Source organism: Protopterus annectens, chromosome 16.part0, assembly GCF_019279795.1.
Source record: "Protopterus annectens isolate FY-2018-M chromosome 16.part0, PAN1.0, whole genome shotgun sequence".
Lineage (NCBI taxonomy): Eukaryota > Metazoa > Chordata > Ceratodontiformes > Protopteridae > Protopterus > Protopterus annectens.
Window position 1 is genome coordinate 426,312,706 of NC_056750.1, and position 14,686 is coordinate 426,327,391.

At 39.9% G+C, this 14,686-nt stretch overlaps 1 protein-coding gene across 2 annotated transcripts in view; it reads left to right on the forward strand.

Annotated features, from left to right (window-relative positions):
- The window catches only part of GAPVD1 (GTPase activating protein and VPS9 domains 1), a 3,238,556-nt gene that overhangs the window by 1,158,597 nt on the left and 2,065,273 nt on the right, over positions 1-14,686 (forward strand). The window lies entirely within an intron of this gene.

Genomic DNA, 14,686 nt, shown 5'->3' on the forward strand with positions numbered 1-14,686 from the left:
CCAATTGCTCTTCCAAACTCTCTAGGAATCAGAGAAGTGGAAAGATGTGGTTCAGGAAATCCCAAGGGCATTGACAGACGTGGCAAGTTTTCCCCCAGGACAGAGGGGGGACCTTATCAACAAGACAACCCCCCCCCCACAAAGCAGAGGGGGTCCGTGTAACTAGGCATCTAGAGATACTTTTGCTGGGCAGCTCTACCAGCGCTCCTGAACAGTGACCCGATTGCTTGCCTCTGGAAGCAGTTGAGGGATAATTTTCTCTGCACCGTTTAGCCTGGCATTCCATAATGACAGGTTCCTGGGTGCAGACAATTATCAGAGGGTAGACCTTTGAGGCATAAACGCATGCAAACTCCCCTGCCCCACCACACATAATCCACACACCTGTGTCTCAGAGCTACTAATGCCTAAACATAAACCAAACATGTTAGTCATAGGAAACTCTATTGTGAGATAGACAGATGTGCCCCTTTCCAGGCTGGATTAGGAGAAAGTTCACGGTTAGTTGTCGGGTGCCAGAATCCTCCATATCACCAATGCCCTTGAGTCTCTCAATAGGTACTGTTATAACCCTGTCATAGTCCATGTTGGAGTGAATGGCTTGAGACGTACCTCCCCCAACTGTATGAAGAGAGAGATGATAGAACTCGCTGAGTGTGTCCCAGGCAGGTATGTCCCTAGCCTTAAGCAGCATTCTACCGTCACCGAAAATGATGCCTAATACAAACAGAAAATGATGACTTTAACAACTGGCTTAGTTTCATGTGTCATTCAAAGGGGATCCAGTACCTGGCAGCCTGGGGATGACATGATTGATGAGGTGGATGCTTTGCCAGAGATGGCCTACATCTGTTTCCCCTTGGGCTTCAGGCTCCTGGCAAAGGTTCTTGCCTTCCCCATAGGGCCTTTTTTAGGCAATGCCATGAGATCAAAACCACAGACAAGAAAATTTCATCAAAACGTAAATTAGAGGTTATGCTGCTAAATGCTAGGAGTCTAAACATGAAACTGCACTCACTGCAAGCATTCTTAACCCTTGAAGAAGGTGACATTTGTGCACTCACAGAAACCTGGTTCAGAGCTGCAGAGAACACACCAGCCATACCAGGTTACTTATACTATCATTCATTCAAACCCCAAGCCGTGGGCAGGAAAACAAAAGGAGGTGAAATTGCAATATATATATAAAAGACATACACGCCTCTAGGCTGGTCAAACAGTATGATGCGCAGGAAATACTCCAGGTGCACTTTACAATTGATAAGACCCCTATTCAAATTATAGTTAGCTACAGGCCTACAACTCTGACTCAAGATGCCCACTCCCCATATCTGGACGTTTTTGAATCTATCAAGATTCAACCCTTTACCCTGATCCTGCGTGACTTTAACTATCCAACCATCGATCAGAAAAAATACTCATGCCAAAACACCAATGTCCAGAGATTCCGTGATATGCCTTGGACCAGTTGGTTGGCATTATTTTTCTGATTGGGGTGTGTTCATTTAGAATGCTTAATGTTTCATTGAAGTGTTTTACAGCTTTGTTAGTGGATAGCAGTTTAAGAATGCACCAGGTATAAGAACCTAAGAGCTTTTATGAAGCTGTCCTTATTACATTTAATGAGTTCCTGGCTTTTTGTATAGTGGGTTTTTGTTTAGTAAATAAATTATAGGTGGCAAAAGTAAGGTAGTTGTCACTTAGAGTCTGGTAGTATACAATCCAGTCTATAATTGTTTCTGTGTCTGAGGCCTTGTTGCATCTAGTGGGGGTACAGGTATATTGTGTGAAGATGAAGTTGCAGTAAGTGGGGAAGCAGTACAGCTCCATAGTTGAGGAATAGTGGTTGCATGTGATCCAGTTGTTCATGTCGTCTAGGATAATTGTTTCAAGGGCTATGTTGCCAGAGAACACAAGAGGATGTTTCCAGTTGTTACATTTATTTTTGGAATGGTGGGATGTAGAAGCAGTTATGCATATGCATGGGTGGATGCTAACGTTTCTGCTTAGAAGTTGTGTATAGCTTTAGTGTAAAGATTTATTTGTAGATTATTGGAAAGGTCTGTGGCATCCAAATAAAATTTGTTGAAGAGGAGGTCAAGCTGTCTTTCACTGTAACCAGAGCTTTGTTGGTTATATATGGTTTTAGCCAAATTTCTGTTAAAATGAGGGTGCCTGGAAAGTGTTAGATCATCCACGCTAGAAGTAATGATGCTCCATTTCGTATGCTATGGCTGTTGAGATTAAAGGGGGGTGATGGAAGAGATGACATGATTAGTATGTTTATGGGGCTAGGTTGAATATTGGAGTAAGTTGGAAAGTGGTGATTGGATTGGGAGGAATATCCTGTAGAAAGTGGGTGGGGGTGGAGTGTATTTGATAAGCATATTCTGTGGTCTGTTTAGGTGATGAAGGGTAATGCTGTAGAAGCAGGGAGAGTTGGAGAAAAATGAAGTAAGTAGGTTAGAGATTGGGTATTGTATGGGTATTGTATGGAATATGTGGTGGCTCTATTAGTGTGATGTGTGATAGGAGGAGAGTCTGTATAACTGTTGAAGAAGAAGACTTGAATGGAAGGAGATGAAACATGGTGAAGGATAGTGTTTGTATATGTTGGAGGGGTAAGGAAGGATAGTATGTGAGTAGAAATGGTGGGATTTGTAAGGAGAACGGTAGGTGTAATAGATGTTGGAAGAGAGGAGATTGGGTATAGGTAATGTAAGGATTTGCAGGATAGTATGGATGGAAAACTTTTGAAGATGAATTGAAAGACAGGGAGGGGGAGGATGGTGTGATGAGCCTTGGGAGAAAGAGGGATAGGGTGAGAGAGAGAGGGAACATGGTGTGTTGCAGTGGTTATGGATCAAATTCTGTTGAGGCTGGTTGATGTTTGTATAAATATTAGTGACCTGGTGGATGAAGGAAATGCTTGCTTAGAGTGGTACTGAAGTGAAGAGAAACATATCCCAGGTGTTAGAATGTGTTTCGATAATGTTTTTAAATGTGTACTGACAATGTGTTAAGTGGTGCTGTGGGTTATGGATGAGAAGTCTGAGAGAGTAGGTGTTTGGATCTTTAGTGTTAGGGTGTTGAGAAGTAGAGGAGGAGGAGAGTGGAAGATTTTAGGAGCTGATAACTAATAAAGGGGTGGGTGGAGAACTGGAGAAGTAGTAAAGTCAGCAGAATTACTGCATTAGCTGGGGGCACTCAGTCAGTGTATGCACAAATGAAAGATCACACTTTCCTCCAAATGCATTCAGCACAGAGTACAGTGATTTTTGTAAAAAATAATTAAGTTTTTGAAAGAGACTTGAAATGTAGCACCTCTAGTGCAGCTGGAATGTACTAGATACATGTTAAAGCTTGTTTACTATTCTGCGGAATGGTATATACATAATTTCCCTCAGCCAAATGATTAACAGTCTAAGCAAAAACAATTGTATTAACTACAAAGGCTAGTTTCAGTACAGTTATTTAATATTAACTAATGTTTATAACATGCCTTTGCTGCATGAAGTGAGTATTCTGCTCCCAGTTAGTGAGCATACTAGGCTGGGTGGGGGCAACCTTGTTTCAGAGACCAGTAACAGTCCAATCTATCAATTTCCTAGTGAGACCTAGAAGGAAACCAAAGAAAGTGGATATGACATGAGATGAGTCATGTAAGAGACAGAAAAAATTACTTGTAACTATATATATTCATGATCCTTATCTGTCCACTTTAACATGCTCCCCTTCATCCTACTCCTTTGCATATTGCCCTCTCAGTACTGACTGAGGCCTGTACAGAACAACATACTTGTAGCCAGTGATGTTTGGATGGCTAACTGCCAAAATCGGGGGGGGCCCAAAGTTAAGCACCTTTAGTGCTGTTATGCTGTAGTCTTGAGATGGAGCAGAATCAGCAGCCACCACAGAACAAAAGTTTTCATACCGATTGTGCTGACATAATTTTGTGTGTGTAGCAGTGCAAATATTATAGCTTTTAAACATGTTAAGAGGACAAGACACACCTCTCTCCTGGCCATTGTCTTATGGTTGGTGCACTGTGCACTTTACATCTCTCTCTGGTAGCATGCGGAACAGGTAAAGTACAGAAAGTTATGATAAATATTATTTTTTATGCACAGAATGAGCCTATATAACTGTAAACAGCACTCCATCTTTACTGGAATATGCTTGCATGTTCAAAAGGAAGTGTGGTGCAACCTCTGACCTCTGGAAAGAAGGAAGTTGACAGAACAGGAAGAAAAAATCAAAATGGGCTGTTTTATTAAAGTTTTGTTTTTAACTGCCAGAATGTTGGCAGTTAAGAAACATGGCTAAAGCCCTCAACTTTGGACCAAGAGATTACCCCTCCTGGATATAATATCTTGAGACTTGACCGTAAAACCAAAAAAGGTGGAGGTGTAGCCATACTATATAAATCTGAACTCCAAGTTTCTCCCTTCAATGTGCTTCTGCCATCAGATACCAATTCAGAAACTCTTAGTGCCAAACTTCAAATAAACAACTCCAAATCTATCTATCTAATCTGCACATATCTCCCCCCTGGAAACAATATCAACACTCTTGAAAACTTACTTGGTTACCTCTCTACCCACCTACCTCAGGAAACCATTGTATTAGGTGATTTTAATATAGACTGGGCTACCTGCAGTTCCCTTAATCCTCCCGATCATATAAATCTTTATGGATTCTCACAAATTATAACCACTCCTACTAGAATCCATAAGCCAAGTAGCAAGGAAACCACTCTAGACTGGATACTTATAAACAGCTACCGTGATGCTTATAAACCAGGAACCCTTCCTGACGATATTAGTGACCACATGCTAACCTATATTATTAAACAAATAATCCATAGCCCTACTACTAATAATTTTAAAACCTGACGTTCCAAAAAAATTTTTTAACCAAGAGAGCTTCCAAAATGAACTGAAAGCATGTGACTGGTCACCTATGTCTCATCTTCCACTTGATGATGCAGTGACCTACTTTAACACTAGATTCCTTCAGATCCTAGATTACCACGCCCCCTATCATTCTTCCCGAATAAGGACCAAAATTGCCCCCTGGCTCACTAAAGAAACTAGGCAAAATATCCTATTCAGAAATACAATTTGGGCCAAATGGAGAATCTCTAAATGTCCATCAGATCACCTTTACTATAAACAGGTAAGAAATGCAACCAAGAAAGATATTCTCAGAGACAAAAAACACTATTACCTTCACCTCCAACAAACTCACCAGCAAAAACCACAAAAATTCTGGTCTGGCATTAACAAACTTCTTCAGCCAGGCCACTCTAAAACTCCTGCCCCAACAGGTTTCAAACAAAATAACTCCAACCAAATTCCTGATGCCTTTAATTACTACTTTACTGAAGCCATTCAAACCCTAGCCAATACTTTACCACCTATTACCACATCCCAATTAAATACCACAAAGACTCCATCTCCTACCTTTCAAATACAACCGATACCTACATCACTCATTTGCAAATTCCTTCAAAAACTAAAACCATGCACCCCTTCTGCTGACTGTCTTCCAGCTGAATACCTGCAAATAGCAGCAAAAGCTATTGCATATCCTATCTCCATCCTTATAAATAGAACAATTTTAGAAAGCAAAATCCCCTCCATTTGGAAAGTATCCCACATCATCCCTCTACATAAGGGTGGGTCATCTACTGAACTCTCCAACTTTCGGCCTATCGCCTTACTGTCTCCAATTGCTAAGATAATGGAAAAGTGCATACACAGACAACTACTTACCCACCTTCTCCAAAATACCCTACTTGCCAACATTGCTTTAGACCTTTCCATAGCACAACAACTGCCCTTCTGTCCTTTTCTGACTCCATAAACAAAAACCGTAACAATAACACTTTTTCCTCTGCATTATTTATTGACCTTTCTAAAGCCTTTGATATGGTCAACCATAATATCCTTATAGACCTTCTAAAAGCCCAATCTCTTGACCCACAAGCATTAAATTGGTTTAAATCCTATCTGGAAAACAGACAACAAGCAGTATTGTGGGATAATAATCTTTCAGAATCCCTTCCTGTGAACACTGGAGTACCCCAATGCTCTATTTTAGGACCGCTACTCTTCTCATTGTTTATCAATGACCTACATACCAATATTCCTCAGGCCACCTGCATACAATATGCAGATGACTCCACTTTAATTTGTTCGGTTAAGTCCATAACCTCTCTGCAGTCTCTCACCCAAACAGTATTTAACAGTGTTGAAAATTGGTTCATGCAACACTGCCTCCTCCTGAACCCCCAAAAAACTAAGTTATTACTCTTTGCTCCAACTCATAAATCACCTCAACTGCACTTCACATTAACCTCCAGCAATGCTATCAACATAGCCCCAGATACTTCAACCCGTCTTCTAGGAGTCACAATTGATAACCTTACTTCTGATGATCACATTAACTCTACTATAAAGACAGTCAACAAAAAACTAGGCACTCTTTACAGAATCAAACCTTTTCTTTCCCCTTCAGCCAGAATAACTATTGCCCAGACCTACCTTATGTCTACCCTGTTCTATGCTTCGGCAATATATACCAATCTATCAAAAAAACAATCTCACCAAACTTTCCACCAGTTACAATAATATAGCCAGATTTGCCACTGGCACCACCTTTAGAACTCACCACTGTCTTAACCTAAAACAACTGGGATGGCTAGAACTGCAGAACCAACTACGTTATCAACAAATTATCACCCAAAAAATCCTTTACCACCCAAAAAATACCCCTATCCTCACTAACTTGATTTCACCCTACAAAAATCTTGCTATGCTACGCTCATCAAATAAGCTTCTAGCTTCCACTATTAAATCAAATAAAGCAGGAGATTCACTTTTCACCAGCACAGTAGGGAAAATCTGGAACCAGCTTCCTACTGAACTTTCCTCCCTTGCTTCCACTATTCTGTTTAAAAAGCATCTGAAAGAATATCTTACATCTCACTGGCTATGTCCCTGCTCCAACCCAGATTGATATCTCTTTCACCTCCTGCTCTCTCTGTACTTTTCTACTCTTCTACTCTTCTGTTTTATCTTATCTATCTGTATTTCCAAAAAAAAAAAAAACAATGTTTTTGGTTCACTGTATTTAATCTTAGCTTAAAGCTACTAACTTTCTCTGTAAACATTTTTTTGACTTATCTAGCTAATGCACGATGTAGCTAATGTACTGTAATCCACTTGACTATTACTATATATTGTATTATTTACTCTCTGCAGATGCGTGGAGCTTTTCTCCCCTGGCCTCTACTGAAAATGGACATGTATCCAGTTAGTCTAGCCCGGTCAACAAATGTAAAATAAATAAAAATAAATAAATGTTGCAAGTAAGTCCAAAAGTAGAAGAGGTAGATACGCCACAACAATCGAAGCAAACCAGGTGAAAGAAGTAAAACATATCCTTTTATTCCATGTAAGTAAGCACTTTCACGTTACAAAGAACGCTTCATCAGACTTTAACATAGTGCAGGAAACACATCACATTTAAATACTCATAAAGCACCAATGGCACACTTCATCAGTATCACATGTAAAATCACATTAAATCACCTCATCCACTTTTAAAGGTGCAGAGAAATACGTATATATATATATATATATATATATATATATATATATATATACAGAAAGGTATAAACTCACAGTAAAAATATATATAAATAACTTATAAAACTACTTTAATACGCATTAGGGATGTAAATACAAATATATGTATGTATAAAAATATATACTTATAATAATACTCATAAGGATAGCCATAAAATACTTATAAAAATATATATATTTCTTAAGATATATATTTAAAAAAACATATGTAAATATACCCATAGGGATACTTATAAAATACCTATAAGATACATATGAGAATACATATAGAAGCACACTTAAAACACATCAAAAACTTGCTAAAAAAATTTTTAATGCACAAATGGTCTATCTACTAAAAATGGTTTCAAAGATAACTTATCATTAAGGCTATGCCCCTTATCTGCAGCTAGCTTAAATATCCACCTAGCTTCTGTTCTCCCTGTCTTATTCCTAATATTACCTAATCTTTCTGTCTCTAGTAACTGTCCTGTAACCATGAATCTAAATGCATGTGTGATATCATTCTGCAGAGTATGCTTAGCAAGAGCATTCCCTTCATTCTCTCTATGAATAGCATAGAGATGCTCCCTAATTCTTTCCCTCACTGTCCTGTTGGTCTTACCTACATAAAAACATTGACATTTTTTGCAGGTAGCTAAGTAAATCACATTCCTTGATTTGCAATCTGCATACTCATTAAACTCATATTTGACCCTGGTATCAGGATGTACAAAGACATTAGAATTCATTACATAGTCACATTGATTGCAAGTACAACAGGCATAGGTACCCTTTCTCTGCGAAGTAACCCTATTGACAGGTATTTTTTCATAACATAGCATCCTTTTCAGTGATTTAGTATTTTTATAAATAAAGGCCGGTGTCTCACCTACTATATCTTTAATACTATCATCTAACTGCAAGATGTTCCAATGCCTCTTAATAATATTTACAATGGAGGTATTATTATTAGTAAAGGGAATAACTACCCTTCTCCTATTTCCTTTCTTCACTACAGGCTGCTTGTTAACATTGGCATCATGCTTGATATACGGCAATCCTAACTGCTCACGTCCTATGTCTTCCTTCAAAAGAAAATCATGAGTTCTATAGCCTCTATCTACAAAATCACGTTCTACAGTTACAACTGCTTCCGAAAAAGCATGATCATCACTGGTTATGTGTGAATATCGTTTCAACTGATTCTTGACAATATTCTTATGCACATGCGGTGGGTGCATACTGCTTCTATGCAAGATGGCATTCCTCCTACATGGCTTCTTGAATACTCTAGTCTCAAAAACACCATTATTTTTCTCCAACGTAACATCTAGAAAATCTATTTTCACCTGTGAAACTGTGCTTGTTAGAGTAAGGAAGGTGGTAGTTCCTTTGATATAAGAAACAAAATCTTCTAAGCTTTCCAGATCACCTCCCCAAAGCAGAAAAACGTCATCAACAAAACGTTTGTAACATTTAATGTACTTAGAGAAATTCAGTTGTTCCCACACATAGATGCTTTCCCAATAAGCTAACACTAGATTGGCATAAGAGTTGGCACATGAAGTGCCCATAGCTACACCTTTAATCTGAAGATAATAGTCACTTCCAAAGGTAAAAACATTATAATTAAGAACTAACTCTAATAACATCGTAATTCTAATAACTTGATTGTTACTCAGCCCTTTATTAATTAAATATAGTCTTAAATATTCAAGACCTATCTCGTTGGGAATGCAGGTAAATAGAGACACTACATCCAATGTTACCATATAGTCTGACTCTCTTACAGTTCTATCTTTATTAAAAGGTGCTAGAATTTCTAAAAATTGTTTAGTATCACGTAATACAGATTCAGTAGAGTCTACTGTAGGTCTTAGTTTTTTCTCTACATAGATCGACATAGCCTCTGTCAACCAACCTCTGCCAGATACTATGGGTCTGAGGGGAGGGTCAACCATTGTTTTATATATCTTGGAGAGACCTCTTATAGTCGGTATCACAGGTTTTTCTATTAAAAAATACTTATACAAATCACTGTCTATAATGCCACACATCAACATATCATACAAGTCTGCATGCACTGTTTTAATTATTGTATCTAAATCTAATCTAGTTAGCCTTTTATAGGTAGTTACATCTGAGAGCATCTCTAGCATGGCTCTATTATAAGAATTAGTATCAAGTATTACAGTAGCTCCCCCTTTTATCTGCTGGTCTTATTACTATATCTGCATTATTCTGCAAATCATGTAATGCCATTTTCTCATTTTTAGTGACGTAAAAATCAGGTTTAACAACATTTCCCTCAAACAATTTTAAAAAATCATTACTACACGCTTTCTCAAAACTATCAAGTAGTGGGTTTAAAACAGGGGTATATACTGATGGTTTTTTGAATAAATTAGTATCCGCATTAATTAAATCACTATTACCAAACTGTAAACCAAGTGCTATATTCCTGGTAAAGCATTTAATATCCACTATAAGATTACTTACATCAACTCCTTGTGAGGGAATAAAAGACAAACCTTTGTTTAATATTCTCCTCTCACTATCCGATATATTATATGTAGATAAATTCACTATCAAGTCCTCACTACTGGTTTCAGCGTTTTCTTCTGGAATTCGAACTGCCCTCCAGACATCTTCCTCTTCCTGGTTCCTTGATGTGGAGTCCAGTTCTGCCTCTGATCCTGACGAAAAGGAAGGGGGAGGCGAAGTGATGTAATGTCTTGATGTTCTTCATCTCACATTGCTGCAGTCCTTACACTTGGGTAGTCCGCTGTCCTCGGTCGGCCCGAATATCAAAGTATAAGGCTGACGTCGGTCAGGACGCATTTGACTGACGTCGGGACGTCAGGGTACAAATGCGCATGACCGACGTCATATCCTCAGTCTTTTTTGCCGCATGGTCCGATGCAGAAGCAGCATTGCAAGTGCCGGTTGGCGTTCTGAGATTTTTCGATTTAGAAGTTTCAGACCGAGTTCAAAGTTGGCTAAGTACCCCGTTGGGGACTATTTTAGTTTTTTCTTGCCTCAGTCATTTACCGGATGTCAGAAAAAGTAAATAATTGCATTTCTTGTGGGAAACAGATACCGCATAGAGATTACCATACTTTGTGTATTCCTTGCTTAGGGCCTGAGCACGACGTTGTTGGCTGTCGCTCTTGTGCTAGATTTAATAAACGCACTATAAAGAGAAGGTTGGATTGTGCAAGGTTAGTCTTTGGGAAGCGGTGCAACTATAAAATGCCGTCGGATGCTCCGACGCCCGCTTCTTCAAAGAAGCGCAAGGACAAGGCAGTTAAGCCTAGGCTAGAAGAGCCGTCTGTACCGGACGCCGGTTCTTTAGAGGTGTCGGTGGAGCCGGTGGCTCCACCGGAGGTTTCTTTATCTTCCCAGGGTGAGACCTTATTATTGCAAGATGTGGCCTCTCGGGAGACGAGTCAGGCTGAGGGGGCTTCTCAGGTTACTATACTCCCTTCCCTTCCTAAGGTGGCTAGGCCCTCTCCTTCTGTTTCAAAGGCTTCTCCCAGGGGCAGGCCAGGTTTAGCTTCAGTTGGTGTTACCCCTAGCTCTTCAGGTACTGTGCCCAAGAAGCATATGCTTAAAATGGCAGAAGATTTGATTACTTTGATTAGGGGTTCTATGCCCCCTCCTGATAAGAGACCTAGGGTGGAGCCTGAGCTGGGGGGTTTGGAGCAGGCTTCAGATGTTTCAGAGTCTTCGGCTGAAGACTTGCAGGAGTACTCTCCTTATTCTGATTCTGATGTGGATGATTCTACTCCTTCTGCTACTCCTCCTGAGGATTTTTCTTTTCAGAAACTCTTCATTCCATGAGGGAGCATTTTAAGTGGGAAGGTCAGGACTTCTCTGATTCCAGGAAAAGGCTTAGGGAATTTCTGTTTTACCCCAGCATAGGCCTTTGGCTATACCTCCTGTTTTGGATGTAGTGGAAGATGTTTTACAGAGGCTTCTCTTAATCCTGATTCTTTGCCTCCTGCTCCTGTTAAGCCGGATAGGTATTACAGGGTGCCTGAAGCTCATAAGTATCTTTTAAGAGTCCTAGGGCAGACCCAGAAACTGTTAGCCAGGGGCCTAAAGGTGTTAAGGCTTCTGTTGTTAAAAATCCAGTTCCTGCAGACAAGGAGGCTAGGGCCTTGGATAGATGGGGAAAGAAAGTCTATACTTCTACTCTTGCTATGAGGGCTCTGAATTGCCAGTTTCACATGTTGAAATACCAAAACTATCTCCTTTCACAATTGAAGTCTAAGGTTGATGCTCTGGCAGTAGGTATTGATTGTAAAGAGTTGCAAGATTTAGTGCATGTTTCTGAACAGGTGGGTAAGCATTCTTTGCAATGTGGTTTTGATGCTGTACAGGCCTCGTCTAGGGTGGCTGCCACTGGGTCAGTTCTTCGCAGGCACGCCTGGCTGACGGATCAGAATTTGTCTGAACATGTTAAAACAAGGATTTTAGATGCTCCTTTACAATCTGACGTGTTGTTTGGTCCTCCTGTTGAGACAGTTTTAAAGAAAATGGAAGACAAGGCTAAGTCTATGCAGACTGTTAAAGATTTTTTGCAGGCCCAGCCCCCAAAGTTTAGTAGAAATTGGCCTACTAAAGGGTGGACGTATCCTTCTTATGATTCCCAGTCTAGGGGTAGATCTAGATGTGGTAAGGGCAGAGCTCAGGGCTCTTTCAGGCCTAGAACAGGGAGTTCTCCTGCACAGGCTTCGGGTGAGGGCAGGGGTCAGTCCTTTCGTAAGCAGACCCAATGACCTACCTTTTCAGCTGCCAGAGCCTGCTCGTCTGGCAGCACCTTTGGGAGGAAGGTTGGCACTTTTCAAAGAAAATTGGAATTTAATTACCCAGGACAAATGGGTATTAGATATCATACACCACGGCTACAGGTTTTATTTCCATACCTTGCCTCCTTTCAAAGGCATGCCAGATGTTCCTCCTCAACAAAGAATAGAGGCTCACATACACATTTCTCTGTTGCTCCAACTAGGGGCCATACAGCCGGTCCCTCTGCCAGAAGTGGGCCTAGGATTTTATTCTCGCCTGTTCCTAGTACCAAAGAAGGGGAACACGTGGAGACCAATTTTGGATTTATCTATCCTCAACACTTATCTGGACATTCCCAAGTTCAAAATGTTGACGTTGCAGCAGCTTTTACCTCTGCTGGGCAAAGATCATTGGATGGTAACTTTGGATCTCAAGGAGGCTTACCTTCATGTTCCTATCAGACTCAGTTGCAGAAAGTATCTGCGTTTTCGAGCTGGGACTTCTCACTATCAGTTCTCTGCATTGCCCTTTGGCTTATCTACTGCCCAGAGTGTTCACGAAAGTTCTGGCTCCAGTGATAGCTTTCTTCAGACTAAAAGGAATACAGATCTATCCTTATTTGGACGACTGCCTAATTCTGGCTCAAGGAAGGGAAGAGCTTCTTCATCATTTGGAATATGTGATAGCAGTGCTAAGATGCCTAGGGTATTCTGTGAACGAAATAAAGTCCAGTCTAGTACCCTCTCAAGACATGTGCTTTCTGGGTGTGAGACTGAATACAGCATCCCAGATGGCCTTTTTAACCCCGGACAAACAACAGAGTCCATCTCTTTACTTCCATCAACTATCTCATCAGTCCGGGCTGACTGCAAGGACAGTCCTTCAAGCCTTAGGGTTCATGGCATCTTGTATTCTGGTGCTTCCCAATGCCAAACTGCATATGAGGAAGCTACAATGGTATCTCAAAAATGTATGGACACAGCACTGCCAGGATCTGGACACTGTCATTCAAATAATACCTTGCATTCAGAAGGAATTTTTGTGGTGGGCTCAGGAATGTCACCTAAACAAGGGACTCTCTGTGACCCGGCCAGAGGCGAGTCAGATTTTAACGACAGATGCCTCAGACAAAGCTTGGGGAGCTCATCTAAATGGAAAGTGGATACAAAACAAGTGGCCTGTCAGACTACAACATCTACATATCAACATGAAGGAGATGTTAGCAGTCCAGTTTGCATTAATAGCTTTCAAGGAATTCCTTCTTCCAGGACAGGTGTTGATTCTAACAGACAACACAACTGTCATGTGGTACATCAACAAGCAAGGGGGAACGCATTCCTATCCTCTATGCAGGCAAGCAATGATTTTGTGGGAGACTGCTCTCAGTTTACAGCTCAATCTTCAGGCAAGGTTTCTGCCAGGAGCACAGAACTCCTTAGCAGATGTGTTGAGCAGACGAATTATGGATCCCCACGAGTGGAAATTGGATCCTCATGTATTTCAGAAATTGACAGTGTCATGGGGAACTCCAGACATAGATCTGTTCGCTTCTCCACTTCTCCATGTCATTCATTTGACAAAATTATTACTGTCAAAATTATTATTGTCATACATATGACAAAATTATTACTGTCATTACTTTTATATTTATTTTTATTTTTTTATTATTGTGGACAATAACAGGTTTTGTGTGTTTGGTGTAATATTTTAACAGTAGATAGGTTTCATACACTTTTTATACTGTATATATTCCTCATTCATTATTTTTATTTATCACATTTTTATATGTGTGATAAATTTAACTGCTAATTTACCATTTTTTATTATGTCAGGTCCGTTGAGTATTTGTGTCATTATGTTTTATCATCTTTTTATTATTTACGATTATTATTTACTTACTATTTACTGTTTTGGTGCATGTGATTGCTGTTCTTCAGTTTCGTTTTGTAAAACTGTTTTTAACCAATCAGTCAATTCACTACCTAATCTAATTAATTAGAGTATTTAAGTGATACTTGGTTTTAACATTGTTGTAAGTCTGAGGAAGTTCAAGCAGTGACTTGAACGAAAAACGCATTTGGGAGCGTTTTACACTACTGGTTTCGTTTTTTACCTTCCTGATTTGACCTATTAAAATTAACGGCTTTTATCTGCAACTTCCTTGCATCAGCGTATTTTTATTCCAGTTAACGAAGCTTTGTCCAGCTTTAGTGCTTCATTTTGGAAGCCTGCTACCTCAGGATACTTTCGTGACA